The sequence below is a fragment of the Ciconia boyciana genome, chromosome 7, assembly GCF_034638445.1.
Source record: "Ciconia boyciana chromosome 7, ASM3463844v1, whole genome shotgun sequence".
In the NCBI taxonomy this organism is placed as follows: domain Eukaryota; kingdom Metazoa; phylum Chordata; class Aves; order Ciconiiformes; family Ciconiidae; genus Ciconia; species Ciconia boyciana.
The window spans coordinates 41,311,905-41,336,464 of NC_132940.1; positions in this window are offsets into that span (position 1 = coordinate 41,311,905).

A 24,560-nucleotide genomic window follows, 5' to 3' on the forward strand; every position below is an offset into this window, starting at 1 on the left:
AATTGGGCATTTTTCATAGTGTTTTTTGTGTGTAGCACTCAGCATGCTTTAACCCATTTCGGACGCTTGCTGAACTGAATTCCTCATCTACTGTGCTCTGCAGGCTAAACTGATCTGCCATTTTTCACACAGAAATAAATACTGATCAATGTAGCAGTTTTGCTTTTTCATCAAGCTTCAGGCCTGCACAAGTGTGCATATTCACCCAGTTCCCATGGGTAGTCCCACTGAAATGAAGGGAAGCAGGATTGGTTTTTTTGGGACATAAGGAAACATCTGTAAAATTGTTTTGACATCTGCCTCAACAATGAGTGATTTATATTTTTATTCCTTTATTTTTGATTGCACAACAAGCAGCTTGGAAAATTTTACAGGATTTTTCTAGTCACCTAGAATTTAATGTGTTCTCTAGAGCAGAGGAAACCCCAGGTGAGCTGAACTGAAAGGAATGAAAAACTATATTGAAACACCTTTTAAAAGCTCTCCATCAATCCAAGTGTTGTGAATGATGATTCAGTTACTTCCACTAATCTATGCAAATAGGTACTGTATAGGTTAGTAAAATTTCATTTAAATTTTCTCCAAAATATGAGACACTTGTTTCTGAAAGTAACTCAGGAGCCATATTTGAAGACAATGCTTAAGTACTTTCTCCAGAAGATTCTCTTGTGTTCATGAACCTCTAGTTACTCGGACTCCTGCTCCTCTTGTTGAGCTCATGGCTCCAATCATTTATGACCTTCTATCCTTTCAAGAAGGACTCCACTAAAGATGTTCTGATATATGCTTTTCTGCTCTTTCATACAGCAACTACAGAGCATGCATGTATTTTCCCAAACTTCCAGGCTCCTCCTTTTATCTCCTCTGAATTGTCTTTCTCTTCATTTTTATATATCCCCAAATTAGTTTCTGATAAGTCGTTCAGCCTCCCAAAGGTATACAGGAGACCAAGCACTGAAGAAAGCAGTTACATTTACTTCATTGAGTCAGTTATGCCTAATTTCCCGGGCATTGTTTAAAAAAAAATCTCTGCTTTAAGGATACACACTTTAAAAGATGCTTAGTTTTTTTTGTATAATATTTTGGGTTGAGTTGTTGCAGTATAAAGTTGTGGGAGAGCCTTCCCTGGTTTCTGAAGAAGCAGAAGGGTTTGGTAGGTGTGGCTTATCTGTACTTCAGCTCCCTTGAGTTCACTGATTTTGATTCTCATAATGGATTTGGAAAGGCATGACAATGAGGCTATTATTAAACCATCAGGCATATTTTTCTACTTGCTGATTTTCATAAGAAATGCAGAGATTCAAGAGGTTCTAATTTTACAGGTTAATTACTTTACCACAAAACAACATCTGCAATTCAGGTGTTAGAAAGCATCAGAGTGGGGAGAGATATAGGAATGACCTATTGGTCTATAAATCAGAAAGAAACTGGATAAAAAAATAATTCATTATATGCAAGATGCACTGGATTACTACTACATATAGCCACAGCTGCAGAATAAATATAAGGGGAAAGTGGTATTTTGAAAACTTTTTTTTCTTATGGCTTGTATTTTAGTCTATATTTGACCTGTACTTGTACATGTTTGCCAAAAATTGTTGATTTACTAAAATTCAATATTGTTAATCAGCTACAAGAGAACAGAGTACGCTATTCAAAACATTAAAGCTTTGAATCCTTTTTTTTAAACATTGAATAAGGGTAACTTGTGATATTTACTGTGTTTTTACGGTATATGTTAGAGAGGTCTTTGTGGACTACATTAATCCTTTTTTCTATTAACTATGTACCTTCAAAGTTCACTCTGGCATTTCTCATACACTTGACAACATAGGGTCAGGCAATGAGGAACAGACTTCATTAAAGAGTTATGAAAACTGCACAAATTCACATCCAAAGCAGGGACAGTACAGTTATTCAATCCTTGCAGCATTCATCCAATTTGACATAGCTAATTTAAAGGAATATAGTTTTTCAGCAACAGCATAGCCTATACAAAAACATTTTCCCATGCTCCTATAAGCAACATATGCGCTAGAACAGTCTAAGCTTCTCTCTGCCTGTGTGTTCAGTACACCATTAACCTTCTGCCCAATCTGTGTCAAAAATTACTTTGCTTCCTGCTTTTGTGTATTAACCCCCAAAAGCGGTAATAAACCTTGTAGCTCAAACATTAAGACCTTATGTAACTGCAATTAGAGTGCTGATTCTTTACTGACAGGTCTATTGCACAGCTGCAAAGTAGAGAAGATACCAACAACAGCATTTTAAGTTTCAGGTGACACAGTAGGGATTTCTCAATTATATAACAGACACCTAGAATTAATTTGCTCAAAGCTTTGCACTGCAGAGCTATTCTCTTCCTTAAAAAATTTAGCCAGATTTTAAAGAGTACAGTTCAAGTTTTCTAGCTAGTTTTTTTTTCCCCTCCCTAGTTTTTTTTTTTCTAATCTGCTCGACCTGAATTATTTTTAAAATTGGGTTATTTGATTGTTTGCGAACAGAGAAGGACTTGTGGGTGACGTGATGGCTGGAGGCTGTCTTGGGCATAGTGATCACGAAATGATAAAGTTTTCGATTCTTGGAGAAGTAAGGAAGGGGGTCAGCACAACTGCTACCTTGGACTTCCAGAGGGCAGACTTTGGCCTGTTTAGGAGACTGGTTGACAGAGTCCCTTGGGAGACAGTCCTGAAGGGCAAAGGAGCCCAGGAAGGCTGGACATTCTTCAGGAAGGAAATCTTAAAGGCACAGGAGCAGGCCATGCCCATGTGCCGAAAGACAAGCGAGTGGGGCAGAAGACAGGCCTGGCTGAACAGGGAGCTTTGCCTTGAACTCAGGAAAAAAAGGAGAGTTTATGACCTTTGGAAGAAGGGGCAGGCAACTCAGGAGGACTACAAGGATGTAGTCCTTTCTCCCTGAGGTTATGCAAGGAGAAAATTAGAAGGGCCAAAGCCCAACTAGAACTTAATCTGGCCACTGCTGTAAAAGACAATAAAAAAGGTTTCTATAAATCCATTAGCAACAAAAGGAGAGGTAAGGAGAATCTCCATCCTTTATTGGATGCAGGGGGAAACATAGTGACAAAGGATGAGGAAAAAGCTGAGGTACTTAATGCTGCCTTTGCCTCAGTCTTTAATAGTAAGACCAGTTGTTATCAGGGTACTCAGCCCCCTGAGCTGGAACACAGGGATGGGGAGCAGAATGAACCCCCCATAATCCAAGGGGAAATGGTTAGCCACCTGCTACACCACTTAGACACACACAAGTCTATGGGGCTGGATGGGATCCACCCGAGGCTACTGAGGGAGCTGACGGAGGAGCTCACCAAGCCACTTTCCATCCTTTAACAGCAGTCCTGGCTAAGCAGGGAGGTCCCAGCTGACTGGAGGTTAGCAAATGTGACACCCATCTACAAGAAGGGCCAGAAGGAGGATCCAGGGAACTACAGGCCTGTCAGTCTGACCTCAGTGCCAGGGAAGGTTATGGAGCAGATCATCCTGAGTGCCATCACGCGGCACGTACAGGACAACCAGGTGGTCAGGCCCAGTCAGCATGGGTTTATGAGAGGCAGGTCCTGCTTGACCAACCTGATCTCCTTCTATGACAAGGTGACACACCTAGTGGGTGAGGGAAAGGCTGTGGATGTTGTCTACCTAGACTTCAGTAAAGCCTTTGACACCATTTCCCACAGCATTCTCCTGGAGAAACTGGCTGCTCATGGCTTGGACGGGTGTATGCTTTGCGGGGTAAAAAACTGGCTGGATGGCTGGGCCCAAAGAGTGGTGGTGAATGGAGTTAAGTCCAGTTGGCGGCCAGTCACAAGTGGTATTCCCCGGGGCTCTGTGTTGGGGCCAGTCCTGTTTAATATCTTTATCAATGATCTGGACAAAGGGATCGAGTGCACTCTCAGTAAGTTTGCAGATGACACCAAGTTGTGCGGGAGTGTTGATCTGCTTGAGGGGAGGAAGGCTCTGCAGAGGGACCTGGACAGGCTGGATCAATGGGCGAAGGCCAATTGTGTGAGGCTCAACAAGGCCAAGTGCCAGGTCCTGCACTTGGGCCACAACAACCCCATGCAACGCTACAGGCTTGGGGAAGAGTGGCTGGAAAGCTGCCCAGTAGAAAAGGACCTGGGGGTGTTGGTCAATAGACAGCTGAATATGAGCCAGCAGTGTGCCCAGGTGGCCAAGAAAGCCAATGGCATCCTGGCTTGTATCAAAAATAGTGTGGCCAGCAGGACTAGGGAAGTGATCGTGCCCCTGTACTCGGCACTGGTGAGGCCACACCTTGAATACTGTGTTCAGTTTTGGGCCCCTCACTACAAGAGAGACATTGAGGTGCTGGAGTGTGTCCAAAGAAGGGCAATGAAGCTGGTGAAGGGTCTAGAGCAGAAGTCTTATGAGGATTGGCTGAGGGAACTGGGGTTGTTTAGCCTGGAGAAAAGGAGGCTCAGGGGAGACCTTATCACTCCTGAAAGGAGGTTGTAGAGAGGTGGGTGTCGGTCTCTTCTCCCAGGTAACAAGCAATAGGATAAAAGGAAACAGCCTAAAGTTGTACCAGGGGAGATTGGGTATTAGGTAAAATAGATAATTTTATCTAAATTAGGTAATTAGATTGGGTATTAGGAAAAATTTCTTCACTGAAAGGGTGGTCAAGCATTGGAACAGCTTGCCCAGAGAATTGGTGGAGTCACCATCCCTGGAGGTATTTAAGAGACGTGTAGATGTGGTGCTTAGGGACACGGTTTAGTGGTGGACTTGGCAGTTTTAGGTTAACAGTTGGACTCCATGATCTTTAAGGTCTTTCCCAACCTAAACGATTCTATGATTCTGTTTTCAAGACCAAGCTGGTACTGTGTTTCTCTACTATTAAATACTTAACTATTCTTCCCCAAGAAGGCCATAGAGCTTATTGGTCTTGGAGCAGGGACTCTGAAACAAAGGGAATCTTTCCATTCTCATAAATGCAAATACATGCCGTTTGCACAGACCTTGCAATCTGAAGGGCCTCCCTTTATAGTTTTGGAAGTTTTTTTGAGATTAAACTCTTATCCAGGGACTAGTCAAGGCAGATACGTCAGAAATCCATCAATACATGCATGCCCTTCTCCTACAGTCAGGAGTGAAAGGGGGGAAAAAAAGAAGGGCTGTTCATCCTTGGTCCGTGTCCTTCTCAGAGAGGGATTAAGCCACACAGCAATGCCAGCAGAGAACTGACATGCTCTTCTCTACATGGAAAACTTGCTGTGAGTGGGGAGGTGGAAGTTTATAAATCATCTGAAGAGCAAGGGTGAGCTGCTGCTCCTTTGCAGAGGTCTCCTGTGTGGCTGGCTTCCACCATCATGACTGCAAAAAGGGCAGGAGAGGGGAAGGGCAGAGAAGCCAGGTCAGAATAAATGAACTTTGGCCAAGGACATGGAAAGAAGAGATACAAACTAAGGTCACAAGAGCTTTCCTAAGCTTATAGCTAGAGGCCTCACACTGTGCTCCTTCTGCCTTCCAGAAAGTTTCTATGCTGTATCAAAGAATATAACTTTGCTTCATACAAACAGCTCAGTACATTCTCCACAAGTCAGGAATTTCACTTTCCCATTTGGCATCACTCTGATATTTCAGGGCCAACTTCACTTGCTGGAATCCAGTCTGACACAGTGAGTAGCCCTCTCCAGCAGTTACTAAGAGGATTGCTATTTCAAATGCAACAAACTTCAAATATTTAAGCAAGCTGAAAATATGCATGCAGGACAGATATTTTAAAATCCAATTTAATTACCAGTACTTTGTAATCTGCAGGGCTAGACACTTCATTATCAAAAAGTAGGAATATTCACAGTTCCCCAGCAGGAGGTACTACACTGTGCTCAACCTAAAAAACCTGAGAAATTGAACTTTTTAAAGGTGATCTAAAATAGCTCCTTCACAAGGGCAAGTGCCATCATTAATATTTCTAGTCCTTAAGTTAATTTACTTTTTCTTCCTGTAAGCTTAGCACAGATGCACTTAAATGTTCATCTTGTATAACTTAAGCCCATCCTACTAAAACAGGGTAAGTTATACCATCTCAGGATCCAGCCTACATCAGCTATAGCATTACAGATGCAGAGGCAAACATGATCTCTATAAGTGCCCTAAAAAGTCTGTACATGCATTTTGTGTGAGGAACATAACACAAGTTTAACTCAGGATTTTTTTCAGCTTGTTCTCAAGCAAGTTTTCTAATTTATCCCAGATTACTAGCAAACCCCTTATACTGGACACAATCACTGTGCACTTGCATAAAATTACTGCTTTTAAAGTATGGGACCTTGAAAGATGAAGTTTTCTTTGTGGGGTTACATCCTTTAAATTTAATACCTTGGTTAAAGTGTTCCCGCTGAAGACCAGCTGTAACTTCCAAGGCTAGTGTTCCCTAGACAGACTTGGTTCAGTACATCATGCTTTGAAACTACAGTGGGTTCTGCTGGATGGGGGAAGAAGCAGGAGAAAGAACAGAACTTTAATTTCAGCACAGACTTTTCCAGCACAAGAAGGTAAGCACAGCCATCTTGAATGATGTAACCACTAATACGTTGGGAATGTACTAAATCTGCTGTTGCCCAGCTAGGATTGAGTTGGAGACTTACAGTTGTGACTAAAAATAAATTAAATACCTTTTCTCGAGTCTGCTTTCTTTAATTCTAATTCAGTAAGAAGATATTTTGGAGAAAGGAAGAGACTAGAAAATTCACCTGTAGCACAACAGTAGGTTGAAGTAGGAAACAAATGTTCATTCTCTTCCTTCTTCTCAAGCACAGGTAGACAGCAAACGTAGTTATTTCATTGCATAGAATTACCTGGGATAGTTCTCTACTGAATATTCTCTACTTGATAGAAAAAAAGATCTTACTTCGCAGTTAGTTGCCCAGGAGAGATGGATGGAAATATTTGTTGGAATCTGTACATAGTGCACAATTTTCAATACCTCCAGGCAAATGGTATCCCATTTTAAGAATAGAGTATTTATGCACAGACTATGCTTGCTCAATAACACCACCACCTTCTTTTTTTTATGCTCGGTAACCCACTTCTTTGCAAGTAGATGAGCTTGGGTAATCTGCCTGTCTTTTGGGAACTGTGCTATGTAGTGAGGTGGCAACCAGCCATTCTGTCTGGTTTTCATCCCCTTCAGTCTAAAGGACCTTCTCTGTCCTGTTCTGTGAACATCTAAAAGAGCTGAAATAGAACTTTATAGCACAGGTATAAAGATATCACATAACCAATATATGTAAGGCTGGGGGAAGAATTTATTAAGAGCCATACAGACCATTTGTTTTTATTTTGAGTCCATATTTGTTTCCTTTAGGTTCCATATAAGGCAGTTATGATTATCCAATGTCTTGGGTTTGGTCTGATCAGAAGAGCCCCTTGCCAGCCTTCCTTGTTCTCATTCTGCCTGGGTGGCCTCCCCACCCAAGTTCTCCAAAACCATGAGTTCATAATAAATATTTAGGCTTTTCCTAGCTGCTTCACAAACAACTTCTTCAGGTAGTATAATCCCATAATACTTCTGAAAAGCATTTAACAGTACCATTTTGCATATTATACATTAACACTGCTTTTCCACAGTTTCCTGATTATTCATGAGTATGCCCTATATGTAACAGTTATGGAGGCAACTTTGCAGTCAGGCATACCATAAATCAGGGCTGCTGGATATCTAACAGCACAATGACCAGGGATTAAAAAAAAAAACAAACCAAAACCAAAACCCACAACAAAACAACAGCCTGCAGCTCCTCCCCAGCTTTTCCATTACTTGACCAGATTATGTCCTGAATTCCCAGAAGCTATACTGAACAAAGGTGAAAAAAAAAAAAAATCTATGCTTGTCTGCATTTACCATGCTGTAAACCCTTAACCTCAGTAGCAATGGTAAAGAAGCAGGACCGCTGTAGCAACTCAGTATTACAGAGATAGCATAATCTTCCTTCCGTACAAAAGAACTCTTCTGCAAGGCACAGACAATGGTAGTAGATAATATTATCCAAGTCAGATTGTTTTAGTACTATAAACTTTGCCTGATTCTAAGCAGTGATGTACTAATGTCTTATAGGGACAAAAAAATACATGTTTAGTTTGTTTTCCAAATGCCAATGCATCCTGATTTTTCTCATCCTTAAAAATCTATTAAAGTTAGAAACTTATCTAGAGAGATGGACACTGCAGCAGATGAAGTCTGCTTTGTATAAATTGCTGCCCAATTGTCTTGAATTTTGGCTGTCTCCAGTTTGCTAAGGCACCCCAAGTTGTATCTAAAATGTGACTATCGGATATGACAAGATGATGCTCCACCCTTCTATGAGTAATATCTTGAATAAGCTTTCGAAAATGTCTTTCAGGCTGTCAGCAGTCCTTATACCTGTCATCCAGTGGCTGTATTGCTGATATGCTGTCAGGTAGAGGAAGTGCATTTTTTTAAACCAACTTCTGAAAGCCCATGATTCATCTTTCATTCCAAAGTAGATTCAGAAAATTAAGAATTGACTTCACAACAGAACCCTCAAGACACTCTTACATACCCCCTTATTGCCATGAATGAAATCCAGTGTTCAAGGTTTTCAACTTCAATAGAGACTGTAGCCTTTCAATTCCAGTTAAGTCAATGGGAAATAGAAGCCCTCTGCAATGAATTGGACATGTCATAATCAAGACCATATATTTTGCTGGTAACACTTTGCTCTGAAAGTCTAAAGTGAGTGTTAGGCAAGTTTTTATTTACTAAAAGTCAATTCATTATCTAAGTAAAGCTTTTTCTAGCTATATTCTTTGTGGCCCTGTAGTTGGGTCCATTTAAGTGAATGTTTAAACATTTAAAAAGCCAAATCTTTGTGAGAAATTAGAATCCTAATTTCCAAGCTCTTAAGGTGACATTCTAAAAATATATATTTCCTTCTAAGTGCTAATAGGAAGATTTCCATGACCTTGTTCTTTTCAGCATGCTATTTAGAAATAAAATCCTGATTTGCAAAGTGTCAGATAAACACAGCTGTGCACATGCGCTCACTTGATTGCAGACTGCATGCACAGCTTTGTTTACATGGGCCAAATCAGCTTGCAATTGCACTTGCAATTGTGTGTCTCAAATCAGCAGAGGCTTTACAGGGTCTGCTGGCTAAAAACTGCCACCATGGACACATTTAGCATATTTTTATTCTAGGAAACCCATACTTTTCTTGCATTGATGCTATGCAAATGGTTTCTAACAGCAAAGATGTAAGGGCCATGAATAAAATATTTGAACTGAGATCTAGAAAAGATGACCCTACACAAGGCTATCTGTTGCATCACTGAGATTTGATCCCAGTCGTGGTCTAAGTTTATCACTAGGTTTCTGCCCCAGTTCCCCTTCCACAAAGCATACAATACCAGGTTTTTCCTTCCCTCCTTTTAGGGTATTCATCTTCTCAGAAGGGAAAAAGCTCAGCATTGAAAGAATTATCTTATTAAGTTTACATACAGCTTCATATCCTACCTGAACTTCAATCTATTTTAACAGGCTAATTTTCATAAACTTGATGTGCAGAAAAAACGCATGCAAGCTTAGCTATTTGTCTGCAGTCATCTTTAAAGAAGCATGCTATATGCTTTTGAGCCAAACAGTAATCAGACAGCACAGAAATGTTCATTCTCTCTGCCTCATGCCAGCCCAGATCTACACTAGAAGCAAGCTGCTTTTTCATTATTTAAAACATAGCTAGAATCTTTGTGACAGTTCAGCTTTTTGTATGGAGAAAGGTTTTCCAGCAGGGCTGAATTTAATGGAAGAACACAGCAAGATAGTTGTGGGACCTGATGCTACTTGACCAGGTAATTTTCTAGACTCTCTCTCTGTGAAACCCTCTGGCAGCTCCCCAAAACTGTGATAACTGAGTAAGTCAGTTTCCTAAACTTGGTCCTTGTAGTTCAGGCTGTTTTTTTGTACCTGCTAAACTCTCAGATGGCAACAGGGAACACAAAGGGCCTTTCTTGGTAACATGTTCATAATCAAGTTGACAGGAGTCACAATATGCAGCATCCCCGAGTTCTCTACATTTGAAGCCTTACAACGGGGACTACAAAAAAGTTAGTGCTGTTTTATTGTTTCTTGACAATCTCTCTTTGAAACTAACACAAATCAACAGGGATGTGATAAATTTGGGAAGTGCTACTTGCTACTCTGAAATAGCTTTTAGTTAAAAACACATGCTGCTCTGTTGTCTGAATCAGAGGCTTAAGTATAATAAGATTTAAGCTTCGATTTCAAATTTCTCTTTTGCAGAGCTAGGATTGAACAGTTCCTAAGGAAAGATGATGATTAATTGTACTCTGGAAGGTACTCCTGCTCCTCCAGAAAGGGTGGTAGCAGCAGATATAGCCTAATGATAACAAAAGATTAATTTTGCCTTCATTCAGAGGCAGTTTGACTTTAGAAGTCATAAATGAACACACCTGAGAAGACAGTGTCAGATAAAGTATTTTCATGCAGAATTTTTAATCAAAGACACATGTGATAGTTTCATAGGTTTTAAGGTCAACATGAGCCAATAAATCTAACAACCTGCTGAAGCACAGGTCATTAAGTTTCTTCCACACATTCCTGTATTAAGTGTAGGAATTCAATATATTCAGCCAGTCCTCAGTAGACTACCAAGTTTCTACCATAAGGAGAGAGCAGGAGGGGCCAGGGTTGGACACGGCACAGGGCAGAGTCTACGTAAGAATGTCCATATCTTTCCAGAAAGTTAGTCTCCTTGCATCTTTATAGGAGAGACCCTCCTACTTTATTCTGGGAAAAAATTTCTTCCTGATTGCAAGCTGAGTTAAAGGCATGATCTTAAAGAATCATGAAGACAAATGAAGCAGGCATGTAAGGAAGACTAATAGGTATTGTCCGTTTTACTGTCTTTTGCTGTGCACCCTTGTTCAGGATAATTTCCAAGACAATCTACCCCAGCCCTTGGAGTGGAGGAAATCTTGGCTCCTTCATGCAGATGATTATCCAGACTTGCTGTATTATTTGCACCAAGAGCTATCTTCCAGTTCTGTTTTACTCTGAGACCATAACAATTGCTCACAAGGGTCTGGAATTAAATGAAAACAGGTTTTACAGAAGAGTACAAATAGTACAGAGACAACTGAATTTATCACTTGCTGAGGAAAAATTTGCTAGTTGAACCATTATGCTAAGATGTTTCTTTTGAAGGTCTCTAAAGGTTAGGTGCCCAGTTTCCAATCTGCTTGATAACACTTAGCCAGTTACCAGGCATTGTTTAAGACAACATAGAAAAAAGATTTTGCTCTGCCATCTGCTGTCCCCACCTGCCTGTCAGCAAGTCTGCATTCAACAAGAATGTGTACACAAAACTGATTCTTCTCTCCATGGAAAAGGATGGGACCATAGCCTTTCTTAATATTGAATCTTAATTTTGCATCGTGCCTGCATTTAATAGTTTCTGTAAGATTATGTCCCTCACGGAATCATTTTCAGGAAGTTAGAGCAAAAAGCTTTTTTGCACCATCAAAAGAGAAACAGATTCTTCAAGGTGTTCCAATGAAAAGGTATTAAAGTTCTTCTCTTGTTTACATCCTTCCTGAAGTTTCTACTTCGGAAAATTGTTGAACTATAACAACCACAGTTGCAGCTATAATCTGCAGGCCAGCTAGAGAGACTTCGTGATGTTTAGTAAAAATGGAAAAAGGTCTTTGCATGTAGAAGAAAGTTCTAACAAGCGGGGCATGTGATCTCAGTAGATCAAGAAATGTATTGGCCTTGTCTTCAGATTCCTCATGTCTCTGGAATTTGAAAAGAAATGTAAGTTTGGTTGCCATTTTTCTTTTTGTACTCCTAAAGAAAAAGTTTTACAAAGGATCTCTTCCTCCTGTGGCCTACACCAGAGACTACCAAACAGCAGCTTCATACTTTGCTGTGGCTTTGTGGAAAACTGGCAGGGCCAAAGGAGGCTTACTCTAGCTGGTTAGCTTCCAGCTGTTCTGATACATTACTTTCCTAATACTTCCTTTCCATGCATGCAACTAAAAAGCCTTTAAAGGTCTCCAGAAACTACCACTTGAACAAATAGGTCTCAGAGCCAGGGGGTGAGCACTCTAAAGGCAGCAGCAGTATAATCAGCTCAAGCACAGGCAGAGAATTAAGTTTGGCTGCTGTCCCTTTCACAGCTGCACAACCTTTCCTGCTCAGTCCTTCAGCATAGAGCCTGGGAATGGAAAGAAATTTTGTATTTGATCAGAACACAACAGGAACATTGTTACAGCTCCTATGAGGCAACAGCATTTCAGATTATGCTATATGCCCAGTTTGAGCAGACACTAATGCTGGCCAGTCAATTTGTTAGCATGCATTTTCCCTTTAAGAGATTTTAGGCTAATAATTAACAAAAATACAGATTTTGGAGTTGTGGCAGATCTCACTTTCAAACAGTAAATTACCCAATGAGAGTTCAAATGAAGAATATTTATTTCTACCCAGGCTATTCATTATGGTTCAGAAATAAGTGAAAGCTGAAGTTATAATAAAATAGCAAGTTTCCAAGATCTTCGTTCAGCAGGAAGAATAGAAGTTTAAGCACCTTAGTTATTACTTAAGGAATTCTAAGACCATATATCAATGAAATACTGAACAGGTTCACAATTCAATCTCAGTTTGCAGTACACGGAGGAAGCTATGTTTGGGGACAGCTATAGAAGTGATCATTTCCAGAGGACTTAGAGCTACAGCAGAAACCTGTCAGCTTGGGCAGAGGATCTCTGCTACACACTCTGATAGGATGTACACAGTTGAATTACTGCCAGCTGACCCAGTTGGTAACCATTTAATTCAGAAAATATTTTAATTTTACAGCAGTAATTATTGTAACCTGCTAGTCCACTTGTTTTCCAAGCAGACAGGGTTTCAAATAAACTAGGCAACTCTGTTCTCTTCCTTCAGAATTTTGGTGAAAACAGAGCATTTCAACCCTCTCAAAGTTATGCTCTAGCTCTAGAGGAAAGAGGGTGTAAGTATTGCTCACAGCATGATCTAGAACAATCTAGCAGACCAAAGTCATCCATAAAGATAAAGAATCAGTTCTATAATTAATGTTATAAACAAAGACAAACAAAAAATAAAAACTAAGAATGACAAGACTAATTTGCTTTTATAGCAAGAGCAACTCTGGCTTTTAGACAAGAAATGGACTAAACATACTCAGAAAGCTCTGTTTTTACAAGAATGATTAATAGTGGTATTTTCTTTTACTGAGTTACTGTAAATACTGCCAGCTAGATTTGGAAACAAAATAACACGAACTTTAAAGTTCATTCACTGGACAAGGATCCACAAAAGAGTTGCAAAAACAGAGCCCCAAAGCCACATAATCTGTGGTTTTTGTGCCGTACAATTGGTAATTGATAAATTCCACTGGTCACTAGTGAGAATGTATCCTATTTAGTTTAGTTGCCAGATTTTTAATAATATTAAGCACTTTCAGGTAGGAATCTTCCCAGACTGCCAAAAAGTCCAATTCTATAGAAGTAATAATGAGGAACATTTCAGGAGAAAGTCCGATTCCATTTGTTTAATCTATAACAATAACCAGATTTTCCAAACTGATCACACTATTGTTGAATCGGCAGTCAACAGCCCTGTCATCTCCAGAAATTAAGGTTTTTGGTTTTTACACTATTATAGAAATCCTTATAACTTAGAAAGATACTCAGGAGTTCACACCATAATGAAAGACTATGCTAGGCAGCTGTACCTTTGCTGGTCAGGAATCCCCTGCTGCTCCAGTGAAACTGATGTCACCCATTCCTGGTTAAGAATAATTGTTTAAATATGCTATGCTATGAACACTTATTGAAATGAGTAAATTCATAATTCATGTGTTTAGTAAACTGCTGATCAAAATGTGTTTCACGGATCCCAAGATAACATTCCACAAATGTCCGGCCAAAAGCCCTTAATACAGATACAGGACTCTGTTTCCTTGTAGTTTGGTTCTTAAACTGTGGATACACACTGGTACAACTCAAGCTGAGTTGGAGGAGCAGGATGGGGAAAGGAATATCTGCTCTACTTGCTTTGCATGATCGAGGAACCACATAATTCCTGCAAAAGTAGTTGATGATTTCAAAGGTAGTGGGTGGTTCAGCTATGTAGCTCCTATTAAATTTGTATCCGTTAGGGAAGATATTAAATCTCCATCCAGAACTTTTGCAGATGGTGGAGCAACATTGTTTCAAGATTAATTTACAAGGGGGATGCTGGGGAGTTTGGCTTCTGTAGCTCTTTTCTCTAATGGCTTCCAAGCTTAGCCACTGTGTATTTAGTTATGGGCATGACCAAAGGTATGCAGCACAAAAAGACCAAATTGTTGCAGGTCTTCAGGCAGGTCGTAGCAAAGCTGGTACAGATTTAAATATGCTTTCATGTCTTGACAAAAAGCAGCCATCAAAACCTGGCTGTACCATCTTAATCATACAAATTTTAGGAAATACAGTGAAGGTGATCTGTGACAACAACTTTTACCTGGCATAAATGGGTTAAGGACAAAACAACAGATCCCCTTACAAATTCACTCAAACTAATTCTGCTGTATCTCTACAGCTTGATCCATACTACAACAAAACAGGGAGAGCAGGCAACAACTCAGATACCCTACAGCTAAGAAGCGGCTCTAAACCCATGTAAACTGGCACAGAGGAGAGCCTTTTAAAGGCATTATTGCTGCAGGTGATGCAGCATCACTTTATGCCTTAACTATCTGTGATTACTTTTTTTGTGCTTCAGACAACTGGTGCATAACTCAAAGCAGCCTGAGACCGGTGACATAAGGGCCACTGCAGATCAGCTCTGTTCCAGGATCACAGGAATCAGAAAAGGCCTGAAAAGTCATTGTGCCTTTCAGCTATATACTTACTGGCTAGACACAATACAGCTTCATTTTCAAAATGGCTATGAGTGTCAGGCTGCAGGTTGCTGAAAAACATGGTGGAAATGCTTGACTGGAGGACTCTGACAGGACTCAAGTGGGATGCACTCCTAACCTTGTGGGACAGATTCACTGTCATGTAAGACTTCTCTGAAACCATACAACACACTAATGTCTTAATAGGAGATCCAGAAAGCTGAAAAAACTGGTAATGATTATTCATGCAGTAATTTCAAGCATGTTCAATACCCATTGTACGTTTTTTGGACAGAGTCAAGAGCATTACATTCAAAAAAACTTACAAAGGATTATTTTTTTTGGGGGGGTGGAATGCAACTCAAAGTTGTTGCAGTTTGTCAGAGTCAACAATTGGTAACACAAGTGAAATCCAAAGCACATGGAAATTGCTCAGCCATGTTTGTTTTGTTGCACTATTTTTGAAGGTCGGTCAGTTAAAATGACATAGTGAACAGTGCAAAAACTTGGTGTATTTCTGTTCCAAGGCCCAGAACAAATAGAGAGCTCTACTAATACGTATCTTTATTAAACTTTCAAGTTCATGGGTCTCCACTTAGGCATCCCATTGCAAAAATGAAATCTCAACTGTTTTAATAAAATCTATTTCCACAGTTTCCTTTAAGGGAATGCTACTGAGTCATACCTGTAACACTAGATCTAATTAATTGGGATTTTGTGCCAGCACAAATGTCAAAACAGCTGATACTTCGATTTTTGGCTGTCTGTCCTCCAAGACTATTCAGTATGTAAACTTAATTACTTTCTTAAAATTCAATTATGATCTAAAAGAAATGCACAGAATTAATTTGTATGCTGTGACTTCACTTAATTTATCCCCTTGCTCTGTTATTGCTTTTAAGGATGAAGTATCATTGCAATAGTTGCACATAGTATGCGCCTAGCATTTAAAAATAAATCTATGCCTGTTAAGAAAAAACCTAAGTACACTGTGACAAATATGCATCTGTTTTGTTTAGCTCTGTACTTAATACTTTGGAAACATATATGTAGATCATATTACATTTTGTTTCAGTGCTATAATGTAAGTTTGGACATCAGAACTGACTATATCACTAAAACAGTACTAGAATAATCCACTTTAACATCCCTTAGAAGTAAACGGCTACCTATATCACTGTTCCCTAAATATACCTTTTGCATCCTAAGCAGGGTTGTTTTTTAACATCCTAATTCAGGAAGGTATTTCAGACATGTTTTTAAGTATCCCCCATTAACACTTCTTAGTTGCACACTTATAGCTGGGCAAGTCTATAAGTACCTTCCTGAGCAGAGGTCTGCTTATGCCACTACAGCAAAAACAACCAAGAACAAAATCTGCAAGGGATGTGTCATGTCTTACTCAAGTATCTTGGGACTGATATAACATGAGGCTAAATGTTGACACCTCTCTATTGCTGCTAAAGGGCAAGTGGAAATTAGTTATGAACATGACACTCCTAACAGGTAAATTCGGATGAATATAAGTTATGACAGCACAACAAGGCCGTAGTAAAGCTGGGGCTGTACAATTTGGTACTGCCTACTCATGTGGTAAGACAGCCCCCACTACATAGTTTACACTTATTTCCTGCCTCAAAGTACTGGATAGCACCCCTAAACAGATAAACAGAACGGAGCACTGATATAGCTCTTCCATGCAAGAAGAGGTAAGACTTTTTCAGACTTTGAGTATGCCGCAACTATAGAACGGGGTGGAGAGGGAGTTAATTTTGAGCACTTCATAAGTGACCTGTCCATTTTGTTTTATTTGTTATGAAGCTAGCCTGAGGCTAGACACACAAGCCTCATCAGAGAGGTCAACTTCTTATTTGTATGCACCATATGGGACCACTTTTTGACATTAAGCTTGCACAGATTGGCAAATGTTTCACTTCCAAGTTGGGACATTTTTGGGACTCCTTTGCACTGCAAATCTCACTCATTTATCAAGGTAAAGCAAAATTCCAGCAATATTTCCTGCTCCATCTTGCTTTCAAAACTCCCCTTTCCTTCTCCCTGTTCCTGCCCCTTCTCCTAGCTTTGCATAGTGTTGGATGAAAGAAGGTTGGTGAAGAGGAAGAACCTATAAGTGTCTGGTTAGAGTATTTTATGGTCCCTTTTGGCTACCTAAACACCACAATGAAGCTTGATCAGAATCAGATCAAGCCACGTCTGTTTATGTAAGTATACTCAGAATTTACATTTCCTCAATATATATGATAATCATTAGAATTCATCCCAGAATCTGACCCACAAAAAAAGCCTCCCCTCCACTGAACTAAAAAAAGCAGCCTAGGAAAAGAGAACCAGTTTGTTTGTGCAGGTCACTTCCCTTAGTTTTGCTTTTATAATTAAAGCTCACTGGAAGACTTAAGTATAATATACAGTTTAAAATAAATGAAAGCCTACTGGTATTACCTAAACACATGGAATATTTTTAACTGCTTCAACAGGCATCAAAAATAATCTCCAATATCTCCAATGTTTAATGATGTTCAGAATTTAACTTGTATATAAAACCAGCAAATAAAAGGGCTTTGAGTAAATGACACATACCTAACTTCCCAAAATTAAAATCAAGGAAGCTCCTTTGAAGTTTTGCTATTAGATGGAGGACTTTGCCTCTATTCCCAATAATATTAAAGTTTTTAAATTATTCTACCCTAGGGAGAAAATAAAATAATCTGTCTAGTAAATAGAATTGTTCATATTTTAGTCAAGATAAATCATAAGTCCCTTCACAGAAAACCAGTTCTGTAGTTCTTTCAATAGTTTCACTGGAAGATAACAATGTTTTAACTCCCAAATTAGATTTTAATCCAGTGACACTCATTTCTAGATAAGTATTACTTAAAGAAGTGGTAATTCTCCTCTCATTTACACCAATATAACAATTTTCAGTAATCAATCTTATATTACTGGGTTGATCAAGCAAAGCTTGGCCAATTCATTAGTTCTGTACCTTGTGGAGTCACTTACACTTGTTTCAAAAAAGAAAGGCATACTGTCCTGTTAAAATCACCACCTCTTTTCTCCAAAGTCTTTTTATACATTTATATTCAGAAAGCTATGGAAGTACAAGCTATAGGAGACAAAATCCCAGTGGATAAGCCATCCTACTGATATCTATTAAGAAGTATTTTGGCATGCCTGAATAGCTCATTGTCATTGCTGGAATCCTGTCTGACTGTCATTTTAAAATGCACAGCTACCAGCCAGGTGCTAGGATATTGTATCATTTTAATTAATAAGTGGATTAAGAAGTGGTCAAGGGAAAAAACTACATTACACATGTATATTTAGCTTCAACTCAGCGGATTCATGATGAATCTTTCTACAACTCCCAGTGTAGTACAAAAGAATTCTCAATAGATCAAAGCTTTCCTTGGGTAATACTTAATTACCTAACCCCCAACACTAACCTCCTTATCTGATTCCTCTAAATATGCTGAATACGCAGCAAATCACAGTAATTACACAGTGAAAAAACAGGAGTGCCAAAAGATTTACAGCTCTATTTTTCACTTACTTTCCCACCCTTGTATTATGACCAGATTTGTGGATATTTCCCTCTTATTCTTAGAAAGTAAGTCAGCTCCTGGTATATCCCCTTTCATTTTACCCTCCATGAAAGTTCTAGGTCTAAACTAATGCTCAGGGGGGCAAATCCTCACCCAGCAGAAAACTAAGCTGCCACTTAATGCTGTCTGGTCTGAACGACCAATTTCATATTGGAAACAAGATATGAAGATATGCAAAATCACGATAGTCAATTCTACCTATTGTTGTATGTGATAAGGCAACACTCAGCATAGTAATAGTAATTTCAGTTTCCTTATTTCCTCCTGGGCAATGTTTGCACAGGGTCAGGTTTTTATGACAATTTTCATTCCAGCTATGCTGTGTTATTTCTCTCCTTTACCATTGTGCTGTCCATGCTTTTTATAATATGCACTGTAATTTTCATGTTTACTTCAGCTTTGCAATAAAATTATGAACATAAAGGCTACCAAATACTGCAGGATGCAACTGTTAAACATTTTAACACCATTTATCAGCCTTTTTTAGTTATCCCCCTTTACTCTTCAAAAGCTCGTGTCTCCCTAGAAACCACAGTACCCAATGTCAACCTTAAAAAGCATTACACCTGCTTATCTTCCCTAATGTTCAGTACCAAACACAGTACTAGTGCCTGTGGTTCAGCATCTCTGCCTTACAGGAGCTCCCCAAAAAAAGCTGCTTTTCTAATTCAAGCTTCAGGCATAAGATAATCTTTTTGGCTCATCATCATTGGTTTTAGGTTCAATCTGCTTAAGGGAATCATTTATCACCATACTCTTGATTCCCAGGTGCATAAGACAGAGGAACTAATTGTGCTAGTAACTTACAACAGTCTTGGTCACTCACTTCACTGCAACTACATCAAAAACATGGTGAACCAGTATGCAAAAGATCACATTATGCAGAAATATTCAAGTTGCTGGCTGAATCCCACTATCTTTCACTTTGGCTTTTTTACTTTAGCCAATTCATCTGACTTAAGCAGTGACATATGTATGCTGATGCAACCAGACTCACTAGTAGCACAGCAATTTATTCCTGCTAAAGCTCTGGCATAGTAACTTCTATATTAGAAATCAACTATGCATGTTCTCTCATTCTGTAATGAATGGAGTATATTGTGATTCACAGTCACAATGAAAATGCCAGGAGAGGAGTTGAACCTGATCCTTGCATCTAACTAAGCTAGATAGGGCAAAAGCTAAAAATATGAGTTGAAATACATTTTGTCAGCTGCTCCCAGTGACAACAGTTGGTAACAGCCCTCTAGCATCTCTCTGAAAAGGAAGCAAAACCTGGGGCATCATCACAGCCAGCTGTTCACCATCTGGGATTCCCCTCACATTGGAAGGAAAATTTCGCTCTGTATTTCAGGTGCCTTTGTAACTCCCTTGAGCAGACATACACAATCTAAAACAGAACTAAGTCACAGAAGTCAGAATAGATCTGTTACATTTTGGATCCACAGCTTGCTCCCCCAAGTCTGAATGAACAGTTCAATGACTTAGTCTAGACACTAGTCCATTAGCTCTTTCTCCCTGCTCACCTTCCTCTTCTGTCCTCCCATCTCCTGCATCTCCCCCCCTCCTCTGCACTACATTACAAAAACAGTAAGGTTGCCAAATTTGGGGGTTTTTTTGTTTGTTTCTGAGACTAGACTCAAGCAGATGCTCAGGTATGGAAAATCCAGTTCAAACAGTTACATTTTGGCAAAGACCTTATCTTTAATTGTTCACAATAGGAAGTCTCAGCAGTAATAAGCAATTCTGTCAGCCTCAAGAATAGTAAGTACATCAGTAGTGCTGCACATACACACATGCACATCTATTTTCATACCGTGCACAGATTTCCTGCACAATAGATTAATTTCAGTTTTCCCATGCTTCACAGCTTGGTTTTGATCAGTTACAGAAAAGTGGATAAAATACCTGTGTTGAATATTTGTCTGCTAGCTTATTTCATTTCAGTGGTTAAGGGGAATAGTGTGTGGTTTCCTAGACAATACTTTCATCAAATTGCTTCTCAATTGATGTGATGTCATCCAGAGTTAATGTGTTCATAATGAATAATGCATTAGAAAAGGATATTTTTCACAGACACAATAAGGAAATAATTTTAACTCCATACGAGCACTGTTTTAGACTTTTCAGTATCTTTGCACAGTTGGTTTTAGGTTGTTTTTTTTTGCTATTGTAGCATCAACAAGCCAAAAGAAAAATCTCTGGTGCAAGATGACAATACACTGAGCTCAATTTAATCAGTCTAAAGGTTTGTTGTTTGAAAACTATACACTCACGGTAAGCTTTTAAGAATTTACTGTAGAGGCTTCTAGTCATGGACCTCTATGCATGAAATCCTGTAACTCATAAAACCCATCTACTAATGCAAATCACAGCTGTGCCTGCTAATTGCTGGAAACCCAGAACACAGATTTGGCTTTCCTGATTCTGAAGCATGCTCTGAAAACAACTATTTTGCTTGTGAAATAATTCATAGCCTGTTTTCAGGAGCCTCTGTGATAAAGGTTTTTCCTTGTTATGAACAGGGAAACTGTTCATGACAGTTAAGCATCCGTCTGAAATGGACACATTGTTTGGAATGAAAAAAGATTAAAAGCCACATTTCTCAGCTTGTGCTTAACATTTTAATTCCTACCTTTTTTACTATCTACTTATGAAGAGCTAGAGACTGCAAATTGTATGGGCTGGCCTTTAAAGGTACTCCTCAAAGCTGTAACGAGCATTTGATTTACAAGTTCTTTGAATCAAGCACTTAATTCAGACTGGCTTTATATCAGCGCAATACATTATGATAAGGAGCATTATTTTATGCACACAGCAAAATTTTAAGCACTAGCTTGAATAAAAGCTATTTGTTTTTTTCTGCCATGAGTTCTAAGGAGATTTAGGAAAATTTACTAACAGATTCCACTGACCAAAACAAAAGCCAAAGAAGAGTTTTCATGATCTGATAGTTTCTGGGTCAAAATTCTTAACATGTATACACTAGGAGTAGACTGGAATAAATTAGAATATTCACATCTTACAGTACAAGTTCCTCTTCTAACAAGGATGTTTGCAAAACTCCAATATCTGCTATTAGTCTTCACAAGCATATTGGTTTTAGAAAGGACAACAGCATGACAGAATTGTCTTTGGGATGGAAATTTCTCAGCATACAATTCAAGTAACAAATTTCCAAACAGTACTCCTAAATTAAGAAGAGCTTGTCAAGAAAGCAGTCTTTCAGTCCTCCTTTGAACCAAGCTATTTCCAGGCAAAATACTCTGTTTCTGGAAAGTCAGTAGCATAGCTAGTAAGATACCATAGAAAACAAAAGTTCAGATCTCTCATATAGGCTGTCTTAAATGTTTTAATTGAAGTTGATGCTTAGTTGCAAGTGCCTCAGCTTTAGGAAGTAGGTGGCAAAAAGACACTGCTATATGAGTGTCTAAAAATCCAGAGTAAATACTAGTTAAATGCTGCATGGTAAGGATATAGCAGGAAGGACCCAAACACAGGCCTTGTAACCAAGCAGGCATTCCTGTGGTGTAACAGCCCTGCCCTGAATTTCCAATAGTTGATAACATGCCTTCACTTCCCTCAAGAGTGAAAGTCTTCCTGTCTCCCTCCCATTCCCTCTTTAACTCTAGATGAGTTGCAGCTTCTTGCGATTGCTCAGCATGCTGTGCCTGAACTCAAATGCTAAACTAAGTTAACTAACAGAAGGTAATTGTCTTAAGCCATTCTAGGCAAGGAGTTCATTACAAAAACCCAAACTGCTCCACTCAACATTCAAATCCTGCTCCTAGAACAATTCTTCCATACCTCTCAGAGGCACTAATCTAGCATATGGACTTCATGACTTGCTACAGACTGCCTACAGGGACACTGCATATCACTCAGTTTGGAGTCTGGACTTTTAACAGCTTACTGCTATATATTAAAAAGAGCCTTGTTCCAGAAGGGAGAAGTAAGAGCTTTAACTTCTACAGCTATATTGATCTGGCTGCCATAAATAACAGAATAAACCAGATTTTACAAGACGCTACCCTAACCAAGTACAGCACACCCCAGAAAAACCTGGAGACTTTCTGCATTTCAATGAACAACGGAATTCTTTACAGCCATCCAACTAACAGCAATAGAGTGTAAGGTGCTTGGATCCTACATTCATGATGCAGAGGTTTTCAAATTGTTATTTCCCTTTGGAGCAAAGATCCTTCATGGAAATTCAAACCACATAATACAATTCTGTTCTATACTCCACTCTGGTTTTTATTTAAGCCTTTTAACTTGGACATCTCCAAACCATCCATCAGAGGGGTGATAGGAAGCTTAGATTAAATTAATGAAGGAGGTCAAAGGCTATACCTCTCTGTGATGGTCTCCTGGTGTCAGAAACCTTTATCTGTAGCTTTCACACTCTGATATGATGGGAAAATTGTAACTTAATTTTTTGAATGTATTCATTTTTTTTTCTCATCTCTATTATGAATACAGATGTTTCTGAAGAATCTAGCCATTTTCCAGTCAACTTTTCTGCAAATCATAATTAAATTGATAGCTCATGAGTAAGTAGAGATTGCAGGTTTGAATGGCTGAATGTATCCAGACTAAGGCATCCAGATCAAGAAAACATTTGTGCACATTTAAATCTTACCAACTGCAACTGTATGTGGGTCTCATTCACCATAATGTATATGGTGATCAAATGAGGATTCCAAGCTTGTTCAGATACAAACCAGGGCAATCAGGATCTTGTTCATTCTCTGAACACTCAGATATACTATTTATCAGGTAAAGTATTCTGTAACTAGTACTCTGGTGGTGCATGTAAGGCAGAGGAAAAACATACTACTTTCATATCAAAATGATCAAACCATTTAAGCAAGCAGAAATATCTTGGCTACAGAGGAATAAATTCTGTAGAATAGACTACAGCACCAAGCATATAATACACAAGAAACCCTAGTTTAGATGCTAATTAACCCAGATGTAAGAATTACAGGATTAATTAAGCAACATATTCCTCCCACAATTTTATCTGCTGCAGGCACAGGTGAGAAGAGAAAAATCTTACCATTTGATCAAATTAGCCACAAGCCACAGTGGGAAGTTCTGATAAACATTTTTGGAAATAATTTAATTTTGAGTCCTAAGTAGGATGGATTCTGCATTTAGATTACATTCATTTTTATTATTGAACATGAAATATCAATTGATTGAGAAAACAGTCACTTCAACAGCTATGTAATAAATGCTTCTCCTGCAGCACAGTTGTTAAACCAAAACATATATTTCTAATCAATTTAGTTTTAACTAGCATACAAGAAACTCTAAGTTTAAATTAAATCCTTATTTCAAGCACAGAGTGTGACCACTCTTAGTACAGTGGCTTGTTACATGGCAATTTTCTTTTTGAGCTCTGTTCTCAGTTATCCTGTTCATTGCCTGTGACACCACCCCAGCTACCTGAAAAGCAATATTCTCTGCTTAAACTCAGGCAACTGTTTTGTTGGTTAATGGTAAGAGAAGTCTATGTGTAGATAAGATTCTTGGGTATACTAAGTTTATTCTTTGGGAACTGGGAGAATTCCATGAAATTAAGTTTGTTACAAACTTTCTTATGTGGGCATTGATTCTGCAAGAACCATCAACAGCTGCTTTAACCTATAACATCTAAAGACCTGCCTTCCCTAAGAAGCCACTCTACAAACAGAAGCCTTTGCATTGAGAGCAGACCTCAGGCACATCTTTCTACCTGGCTAGTCTCCATTTTTACCAGCTGAGGAGTACAAAGGTAAAGAAGCCAGGCAGGAAACCTTCTTCCACACCTTGATGGCATCCAGTAGTATAACATAACTAATTAGAATAATGGTTATAAAATATCATTATTATAGGCATTTAGACCCAACTGATATCAGTGGGAATCAGGTACCTCAATATTTTTTAAAAATAAGGTCTAGAACCTAAGTTGTCTTCTTCAGCTGTTTCATTCCAGAGATTCAGCAATAGAGGGCCCTGGCAGAGAA